This window comes from Acanthaster planci, linkage group LG02, assembly GCF_054643075.1.
Source record: "Acanthaster planci isolate LZ-2023a linkage group LG02, COTS_SCS, whole genome shotgun sequence".
Lineage (NCBI taxonomy): Eukaryota > Metazoa > Echinodermata > Asteroidea > Valvatida > Acanthasteridae > Acanthaster > Acanthaster planci.
Window position 1 is genome coordinate 6,653,892 of NC_141778.1, and position 11,269 is coordinate 6,665,160.

Consider the following 11,269-nt stretch of genomic DNA (forward strand, 5'->3'; position numbering starts at 1 on the left):
TATACACCTTTCCGCATTCGCAGGGGATCCTGTAGACGCCTGGCTTGGTCTTGGGGTCTTGCTTGTCCTTGTGAGACTGGAGAGCTGCTTGGATCTTGTTGGGGGCGGTATGGAAGACTTTGATGCCATGGTGTAGAAGGATGCGCTGGATCCGGTGGGAGGTATTGCCTATGTAGGGGAGGGTGACAGAACTAATGTGCCTAATGGGTTGACCTTGGGTATAGGAGACCCGCTGGTCTGGAGGGGGTCTAGGGTCTTGATCTGTCTTGACTTGAACCCGTTCCGCTGTAGTGCTGTGGAGATGTGATGGAGTTCCGGTTGTAGGTGGTCTTGGTCGCAGATGTTGTATGCTCGACGCACGAGGGTTCTGTTGACGGAGGCCTTGATGCTGGGGTGGTGGAATGACCGGTTGTTTAGGTAGCGGTCGATGTGTGTTGGCAATGGTGCATGCTTCGGATGTGGGTACATTAGTGAAGAGAGAGACCACATCGAAGCTTACCATAATGTCTGTGGGGCTTAGAGACAACCCGTCGATGAACTGGGCGAACTGGTCAGAGTTCTTGATATGATGTGGGGTGTTGCCGACCAGAGGGTGAAGGATTTTGGTGAGGTGCCTGGCGGTGTTGTAGGTGGGCCGCCTCGGGAAGCTGCGATGGGTCGGAGTGGGATACCGGTCTTGTGTATCTTGGGCTGGCCGAAAAATCTTGGACATCTTGTACTGGAGGGTCGAAGTTGTCGGTATAGGGCCATGGAGATGCTGTCTGACCGTTGGAGGGCTAGGAGCTTAGCCTCGAATCTCTTTTGGATGGAAGGTACGGGGTTCTTGTGAAGGGGCCAGAAGACATGGCGGCAGACATTGTCTCTCAACCTCTTGATCTTGGTGAAGTCTTCAGTCGAAACCGCAGTAGTGATATGATCCTGTGCAGTGGAAAGTTGTCTGTCTAGGTGTGCCAGGGTCGATCTTGTGGCATCGTTTCAGGAAGGCTAGGTTGTTGATGAATTTCGAGCGTTTGATGGAACAACGCTCAAAGAACCTAACTTGTGCGCAGGTCTGCTCCCCGTAGAGGGATCGTAGATAAGTTTTGAAGGTTTTCATGGTGAAGAGGTATAATACAAAGTAGGTTTGCGGTAGCACCATGGACGTGTCTCTTTTGTGAGTATTTGCAGTTCTGAAAAGAACCAGTGGTACTCGATGTTTCGAGCAGATACGTTTCGAGAGACACGTCCATTGTGCTACCGCAAACCTTTTTTCCTTATTATACCTCTTCACCATGCAAACTTTCAAGACTTATCTGGAAAATAAGATGTAGTTGTGTAAAAAGTAAGACGGCAGAAACGAGAACCAGGTTTTTGAAACGTATAGACAAGTGTATTCCGCTCCCCCCTCTGTTTTAGAGGATGGAAAGTTACAGTACATGCTGACACATCTAGGGAAATAAACACTGTTACTCGTTCTGCAAGTGCATTGGGTCGGGTAAGGTTTGTAGACACATGAATCCATGGATAAGACACTAACAGCCTGCAAGGCGGTTGGTTACCGAATCTGGTGAAGCAGGAGAGGTAAATCAAAACGAGATTGTGTATTATTGCTTTTCATAAAGTCGTTTATTCAAGTAATTGTATAGAAAAAGGCATTTATCTGTGATCACTAGTGAAGTTCTGATAATTTTGTCGCACAGGGACCAGCATATGCAGCGAGGTTTTACATTTATTAGTCAATAGCAATTGCTCTATTTTAAAACCAAAATGATATCTTGCGTATTCCATTTAATACGTATGTTTTATTAATTTAAAATATCCTTCCAGGCTATTTTCTAGAGATCAGGAGATAATAATCAACACAGTCAAAATTCTCTAAAAATGTGATATTGTCTCAGTACATATCCTTATTCTTGATATGAACACAGAGAAAAGAAATGCATACATGGAAATACATATTAGCCCCGACTCATTTAATTTAATTTAAACTGGATTAGTGTGACTATGAATTGTTACATAAAATGATACCTAGCCTTTTCGGTTTTGTTGGGGTTTTTGTTCAAGTTCCAAGAGTGATCGGGTGATATCAGTTTCCTGATTAATGAAGTCATATGCGGAATATTGATGTTTGTCTTGTTTGCCCTGCTATTGAGAGATATTGAGAGAACAAGCATACAATAATGGTCGTGTCAAACGTCTCCCAAAGATACTGCCGGATTGGTAGTAGGCCTATCTTTTTTTTTCTTTCCCAATAAGTGTTGCAGGTTCCCTTCTATGCAAGTATGGCGAACAAAATTAATTTCAAATTACGAACCTATAAAGTTAAGGTGCCACAAGATCACCCAAAGTCGTGTCATTTGACACAGGTTATTGTACAACATTTGTCATTTACAGATTTTGTATTTTCGAATTCGTCCAGTGGGATCATTATTTAAACTTAATTTTGAATGAAACACAACTTTCAACTGTTGTGCAAGTTGTGCAATCGAATTCAAAGCACACTTTTTGGGCAGGGAGCGTCTGATTTTGGGTAGCTTACACCGTACCATGTCATGCTGTACTTCTTTTTGTAATCACACAGAAACAGCTCTGAAAGTTTCCAAACGTTTTCTCTAACCATATTTAACCAACGAAATTTAAATACTTACACTTAAATGTGTTTAGGTATTATAGTTGAAAACGCATCTTTCAAGAATGACCTTTAGTAGCTAGAAATTTGATACCTGGTAATTGGGTCGCCGTGATTTCACGCTTATATGACATCTGGGGGTATCGTCTAGAGATAAACCTCGGCAAATAGACATGTTTTGAGGTCACCAGTCCCTACAAAGTGCGCAGCATACCACTTTTAGCATTTTGGTATAATATGAGTGGGTGTGAAAAAGTCATGTGCTTTTGAGTTATAATTTCATATCACTGCACTTTTGTTTACCCTAGAATTTGAGATAATGTTACTTTCCGTTGTGATAAGTAATACTTCCCAGAATATAGTTATGTTATGTTATGTTAAATTCAAAATTAATAAGGAAACCTTTCTTTTAATTTTGACATCGAAATACTTGAAATTTACTGCTGGAGATGACAGAGAGCGTGGAACGTTTCTACTGTAGCAAAAGTGTGCCATCGACTGATTAGAATACTAGTCAAATTTAGGGAACTCCCCAAGTGACAACTGTCAGAGGGTAGAGTAAGTGTAGGTGGGAAATGGGTAGAGAGATGTCATTGGCTGCACGTTGTCCAGCGTTACTATGTCCATGAAGAAGCGTTTGAGCTGACGTACGGTACTATGAAGATCACCTGTCAGGTGAGCATCTACTTATGTTGTAAGGGCAAACATTCCTCTGCCTGTTGTAAATTATAATTGTAAGCATTCTAGTCAGCCACACGGCAAGGTAGCCAACAGCAAGATCAGACATACAGCGGGCCATTCAGCCTTGCACATAAGCGAGTCAGTCAAGTTCGATACCACCTCAATCTGTTCGATTATTATATACCAGAATTAAGCCTACGTTGAGTCCCAAAATCAGGTGTCCTACAGTGTTATGTCGTGACATATTCAACAGTTTAGGCAATCACTTCCTTCGGCAGTATATTTCGACCCAACGAGTCTGAATCCCTTAGCCTTGAGACTGCTTTGTTAGTCTCTGGACCGAGGAAGAAATTAGGCTTGGAAGATTTCGCAACAATACTGTATCATAGTCCAGAACATAGAAAATCACCCGATGACATACACAACCGGAGCAAGCAGTACAAAAATTAGGTATTACTTGGTACGAAGCAAGGACTGAAAGATAGTTTAAGACGCAAATGTATATACCCAGGGGAAAAGGAGCTCACCAACACCGATTACTTGTGATGGCTGGTCTAATGGGGGAGAGAAAGCTAGAACTAGAAGACAGGATCAGAGAGAACGGAAGTTCAGAGTTTGGAAACTAAAGATGTAATAGCTGGGCACCAAATGGAGGATCCAGGGGGCAACGGAGGCCATGACCCCCTCCCCCAAGAAAAAGCCCCAAGAAACAACAAAATGAAGGTGATTAAAGACAGAGAAGGGAACACCCTCGTTGATAAAAAATAATGATGGATTACTTTGGGAAGCTGTTGAACGAAGAAGAATATCTGAAGACCTGATTGAAACACTGCCAGTGGAGAGACAAATCCAAATAGTATAACAATGCAGGAAGTTGACGAGGCTATCAGGAAAATGAACAAAGCAGGAAGACCAGGAGGTATAGCTAAAAAAATGGTCAAAACACTCTGCCACCATGGAATCAGATGGATCCCCCAGAACATCTGACTAACGAAGATTGTGCCAGAAGCCCAGAGGAAAACTGTGCTCGTCCGAGTTTACAAACAAAAAAGAGATGTGTTCGACTGCGGGAACTACAGGGTAATCAACTCACGGAGAAGTTGTTGAAGATCACGGAAAGGATTCTTGACAAGAAAAACAGAGAGCTTACAAGCAAATATAGTTAGGTTTCTAACCCAAACGGGCTCCAAGGATGATTGTCTTCAGACAACTACAAGAGAAACATTTGAAAGAGAAAATTATACCCTAGCATGCGTTTGCTGACTTAAACAGGTGTAGCAGAATCCCACAGGAGTTGGTCTTGTGCAGTTTACACGATAGGAGTATCTGAACACCTATTTTCAAAACAGTACAGGGAATGATGGTAAGCTTCGAAGGCCTGGGCCAAGGGTCTGCACTATTATTGTTTGTCATCGTTTTAGTCGGGAGCCCACTGAGAGTTAATCATACTTTTGAGTGCAAAAGGTTTGAAGAGCAGGATGTGTAGGAGTGACTAAGACAACTGTAAAAGGGGATTTCTTTGGGAGGGGCAGACCCTTATCGTACCCCGAAAATTAGATTTAATCATAATTTTGAACAAAATTTCTCCACGGAACAAAATTTCTCCATGGATCAAAAGTTATTTGTGTACTCTTAGAAATGCCTTTCGCTGACAGCTTAGTGTTGACGGCAAATCAGAGAACGATTTGTAAAACAAACCCCAAAACTATATGCAAGATAGTTTTAGACCAGTGCCCTTAATGAGAAGGTGCTGAAACGTGGGCACTGACGAAAAACGAACGCATACTACAAGAGAACAAGAGAAAAGATGTGAGAATGTTGAGGTGGATTGCAGGCATTAGTCTTAGAGAATGATGAACAACAGGAGCATCAAAGAAATGGCAGAAGTGGTTGAGGTTGAGAAGGTAAGACATGTCAGGTTGAGATGGTTTGGGTATGCGAAACAGAAAGGGGAAATGGGCCTTCAAGGATCACTATGGAATCGGATGTAGCCTGGAGAAGGGTAAAACAAGCAACAGAATCTGATAAAATACTTTACTGGTTCTTCCAAAGTCAGTTAAATATTTCCACAGATCCCAGGCTCTTTGTGTGGTTTCATAACTGACATTGCAAAGAGAAGTAAAAAAGGTTTAATGTACTACTCCTTTTTTTGTACTTTCTTGTTCCTGAAAGCAACTGCTGATTACTAAAAGCTTTCCTTTCGATTCTACTCTGATCTTTTTGTAGCTAACGCGTGTGTTGCCAAAAATGAAAGTCATGGATTGAATTTGAGGAAATGTACAGAGTTGAAGGGCAACAAGGATCGTTACTTCGTCTGCAGAACAGGTGAAACTATTCATGATTATTCTTTATGCGAAAAAAATATTTTGTGCAGAAAAATGTTAATACCACCAAAATACATTATCGTTAAGATTGTAGGGTGATTAAGACCAAATTAATAGGTTCTTCTTTGCTGGCACCGATCATTGCATTGGCTACTGATGCCAATTCCAAATCAACTGGCTGTGACCAGGAGTAGCACTTGCGTTGAGACGATATGGCCTCCATAAGTGAATATATCACTGTTGGCAGTAGCCACAACCTCCTGACACTGCAGTACTTTAGTACTGTAGGCCACATTGCGTCAAGATGCACCCGATCCGACTACCCGCCGCAACTTATAAGCGAGGCCTGTGCAGCAAAATAGCCTGCAAGAACTGTGATGCTAATATATTATCGTATGATGCAATACAGTGGCACACTTATAAGTGAAACTAGTCAGTGTCAAAAAAATTTGGAAGCAGAAGGCCCGAACAAGCCTCAATTATAAGTGTTCTTTCTGTATTGCATCATACAATAATATATTAGCACCACAGTTACAGCTTGGCTATTTAGCTGCACAGGCCTCACTTATAAGTAGCGCTAGCGGTGGGTGGTCGGATCGGGCGCAAGATCGGGCATAATTGTTACTGCACACACTGACCAATGAATGGTATGGCGCAAAGATACCAATGATTGGATTGAGATATGCACGGCCAGTCTGATGGAGGGACATCGCAAATCGTGAAAATACACTTCAATATCTAAAAAATTTGCAACTTGTTCCCTGATCGTATAATACTGACATTTACTAACGTTTGCATTACTCTGCGGGTCCCGTCACAGGCCAGTCATGACTATTCTTTTCTCTTCCCAGCGTTGGTTCACAACAGACATGCAAATTATCCAGAATATCGAAGTTTTCCCGGCCAAAATGATGAAAATAAGATTCAAATTAAGTTTCATCTAGTAGAGGTAATGAAGTCTGTTTGTTCAGTCAAATCAGAGTTTTGAGTGCTTAAATGCGTTTTCAGTATTGGAACAGTTTAATTATTTTTGAACGTATCCTCGGTTGACGAAGTGCCGTTCTGCATGAGAGCTTGTTTGTATGCAAGTTTACATTTTTGTCTTTATTCTTGATCATTCTATTTAGTTCTTTTTGCATTTAAATACACACGAATAGAAAAGAAACAAGACATAAGACTGGAAATGTTATTTTATTTCCCCTTTTAGTTTCACGTTTTATTAATTTCATTATGTTTCAACGAGTTTCAAGACACGCATTTTTGTTTACGCCTCGAATTTGTCGAGTTTTATTGAGTCTCTTTAATCATAAAAGATTGGGGCTTTTATTCACAGCTGGAATGGTGGATTCCACCTTTTAGAAACCTGACTTTCACACAACTGAGTCCGTTGGAAACTTGGTTGTGACGTTTTAGTGCAATTTATCTCGGGTATTTTGGTTTTCAACATAGTTTATTGCCCATGCGTGTCGGTTACCGATGTGCACATCAAAAGTTGGAAAAGTTGATATTTCTGGCTGACTTGTCTTAGGAAAAAACGCGTTTTGCGAGAGCCCATGCCCGATATATTTACCAAATTGGGGTCAAAATAACTGCAAGACAGTACTAGGAAAGTTTATGAGAGTTGGGCGTGGGACAAAATTTGCGAGTTTACTAGCTCTCGCGCGAATTTCAATGCCCGATTGAGCTTTTTTAATTTGATCGTTGATTTCTTAACCAAATTATCATAGTTCACTGCAGTTCGATCTGAAATCGCAATAAAAGTCGCTCATAACTAAGTGATTCGCCATTGGTTGGCAAATCTACTAACTTAGATTGGAAACCTATTGAACCTTAATAATATTTTGATTTTGTGATGGTTCTTTGTTGTTCTTAATATGACAGTCACGGAAATCAGAATTAAGCACTGCGGAGCTCTGTACGTAGCCTTTCTTGAATACAGAATATACCCCTTTCATCCATCTGCCCTCCATGCAGGAAAAGAATGTGGCCCACTGGAAATATCTCATCAACGTATATAGCACCATTTTAGTTTTGATAAAGCAGTTTGACATTGTGTAGTTGAACCAGGAATGCCACAAGAAGAGCAAATTAGACTGTTGTTAACAAAATTTACACTCGAAAGAAATTAAAGCATCCTCCCATTTGATTTTTTACATACACGTTAAATTTACTGGAAAGACTGTACTCAAACTCTACTCTCGATGTACCTTAAAGCTTACCTATATGGGGCATCCCACCCCACTGCCAAAGAAAAGCGTACATATAAGCAAAACGTGACGTCTTGAATTTTTAGGTCTATCTTTGATGGCAATACATTGCAGTCGCCATGAGCATAGGCCTATTCTTTCAAGACGTCAAACGCCAAAAGAATTATAATGGGATGACAAGCACACAACCAAATGAAATGAGAGACTAAATATACCAGAAACATTCAAAAGTAAAAATCAAATTCATGTAGCTCATCCACAGGAGCAGAACCTGTACTATTATCTCAAAAATTATATGCGTCTATTAATTTAACGTATATGCCATGTTGGTCCAAAGTTCTCATTGCTCTGAAAGAGACTGTCATTTATTTTGCAGCAATTATTTCCGATCAAAAAATTCCACGTACCTTTCTGACTCACATACGGCATTTAGACAGTGTTAAATGAATATGAGAATAATTAAATGAGAATAATCAACATTCTCCCTAACCACCATTTATTCTTGTATGTTTGACTGAATCCATTTTGTATTTCACTTCTCTGTACGGTTATAAGTTACAACAACTTGAAATGTAATCTTAGATCCTACAGGATCGACACCTCATTGTAGCATGGAGTCCGAGGATGACCAGGGTGACAGCGTGAGTCTTCTCCGTTTGACCAAGAGTTAAATAGACCAGCATACATTGCAAAATTAGTGCACAATTACTGTTAATATTTTTTTATTCTACCATCCCTACTTCTCTTATAGAATGAATAGCTTTCCACTTCTATTCTTCCTGTAGAATGAATAGCTTTACTCTACAATTTCTATTTTTCTTACAGAATGAATAACATCCTATTGTATTTCTTCTCCTATTTTGTTTTCTTTTCGTCGCCATTGCTTACAGGTTTCCTAATTAGTTGTTTGTCTGAAGATCATTTTATTGATCAAGCAAAGTGACGTGGTGGCCCAGTGGTCGAATTATTGTTTCATCAAAAACGCAAACGTTACAAACAAATGAATAAAATTGATTTAATGTCACCTCAAACGCGGGACAATACAATAAGTATGCTTCATACTTATGCTGGAAATCAACTCAGTTTGCTGAAATTATTTGCCATGTAAACATACACTACTCTTTAAACAACTCAGAGCATGAGACGTAAAAAGTTATTGTAATCATATTAATTATCTTCTGCATTCTTTTAACGAAAAATGTTTGGTGGCAAAATCGGAAAAAACGTTTTTAAAATATTGCCTTGACTACTTCGTAGCAGTATCGCATCAAAATGACTCGGTGCATTTAAAGAATACTAGCTTACAGTATTGATTAGCCGATGATTGGAGCTAATGCACAGTGCTTCATGCGTTAACAAAAGGAGATACAAGAGTGTCATGATCATCTCACTGAAGTCATTCGAATGACAAGGAAAAACTAATTTGCAAAGCAGGTTCGCCGCTCTGAAGAAGAACATCAGAAGTACGTGGTGCGAGATCAACAACATTTTGGGAAAAAATAAGAACGATGATTTTCCTGATCATTTCAATCTCAGTGATCATCAGTCTATCTGTAGTCCTTCCAACATTGCGGATACCCTCAAATCCTTCCTTTATCCCGTCGGATCAACACTGGCAACTTCCACTGATGCCCACTTCGCAGATTATCCACACGATAGACATACATCTTGATATTCTTATTATAATATTGATATAATAAACACATTATATATTAACTTAAGATTTCCTTGAAAGGAATGTCACATGACAGAAATACCTGCCACCAATCCTTTCTGAACCTCTCAAACTGTTCGTGAACTGTTTCCTGTGATTGTGATGCTGTCCCATTCCTCAGCAGTGAAATCTTGCATTCCCCTTATTTTTATTCTCTTGTGCACATTTCCAACTTGTCCTTCCATATTGGTTCCTCCCCTCTAATCTAAAAATGGAGAAGATAACTACATTCTTTAAAATCGGTGATCGCCATTACTTCTCCAGTCATCGGTCTGTCTCTGCTCTTTCGTGTTTCTCAGGAAATCTAAGGAAAGAAGCGTCTTTCCAGTTCCTTTGCGAGTCTCATCTTCAGTTTGATCAATAATTCGGCTTCAGAACAAGGATTCCACAGATAATGGTCCTTGCTTAACTGGTTGATAGCCCCTCTAACACCTTCTACGAAAATCACACTCTGTTGGCGTATTTATTTATCCGTCTTAGACTTTTGATCTGATTGACCATTCATTTTTGTTGTCGAGTTAAGCCTTGAGCATGAATGAGCGCCGTCGCCCTTCAATGTTTCTCAGATTACAAAGATAAAGGAAACGGATAATTCTGTGAAAACTGCGATTCTTCTTCTATGACAAACTATCAGGCGTCCCCCGAGGCTATATCTTTGGTCTTCTGCTTTTTCTTCAGCAGGTCTACGTTAATGATCTAGGTTAATGCTGTTTTGCTCTATTATCTCTCATCCTTTTTGCTATGGATGACACCACAGTTCTATTTTCTTATTCTAACCTCTCTCTTGTAAACATCTTCTTTGATTACGAAAAAAGTGGTTCAGGGCAATAAACTCTCCCTTAAGTCCTCTGAGACTAACTACACACTTTTCAGCAGGCCTTTTAACCTTAACCGTCTCATTAAGCTGTGAAGATTAATGATCACTGCAATCAGTAATTCATTCTATAGAATTGGTGTCATTATTGATGATTATCTCTCTTGTACTCAAACCATATTGTCTGTTTCTGATACAGTTTGCCGTAACTTGGTTGCACTCCCCAAGCTTGGCTCATTCTTAACCATACGCACCACTCTACTCAGATTAAATTAAACAATAAGCTTATCCTCCCCTTTCTGAATTATTGTAATATTGTTTATACACGCACAACTACTAATAAACGCCATTATACCATAAAAGTCCACCCAAAAAAACCAAGTTGTATATGCAGAGTGTCGTACTCCCATGGTCACAATGTAACCCTGTCGCTAAATCACGTGCATTAACGCTCAATGCATTGATAAACTCCAAACTTGTTGCAATGAAAAAGTATCCTTATAATATGCCTTCCATAGTCGTATCCTAGTAGTCATACTCCTGAAAATTGTATTAACCAATAACACGCTAGATGGCACAGAAACCCGCGTGTACCATTCATAGGCCTTTCCCATCACCGAACATCCTGCGTTTCTGTGGCCGTCTTCTCTGGAATGGATTTGACCTGTGCATCACGGTATAATGTTGCCAGTTTTTAAAGGCTCATTATAATAAACAGTATACAACATAATTTCTTGCTCTTTCTGCAATAATTCATGGCTCCTGCGTTCTTCGTTTTCCTTGCTCTTTTTGTTTTTTGTCTACTTATTTGTCGTTTTTGTTCTGTAAAATTTACTCTTCTATGTAGTAATTGCATGTTGCATTTATTTTAATTATGTACAGCAACATATTCATATTTCTTACCCAATTCCCGGATTTGTT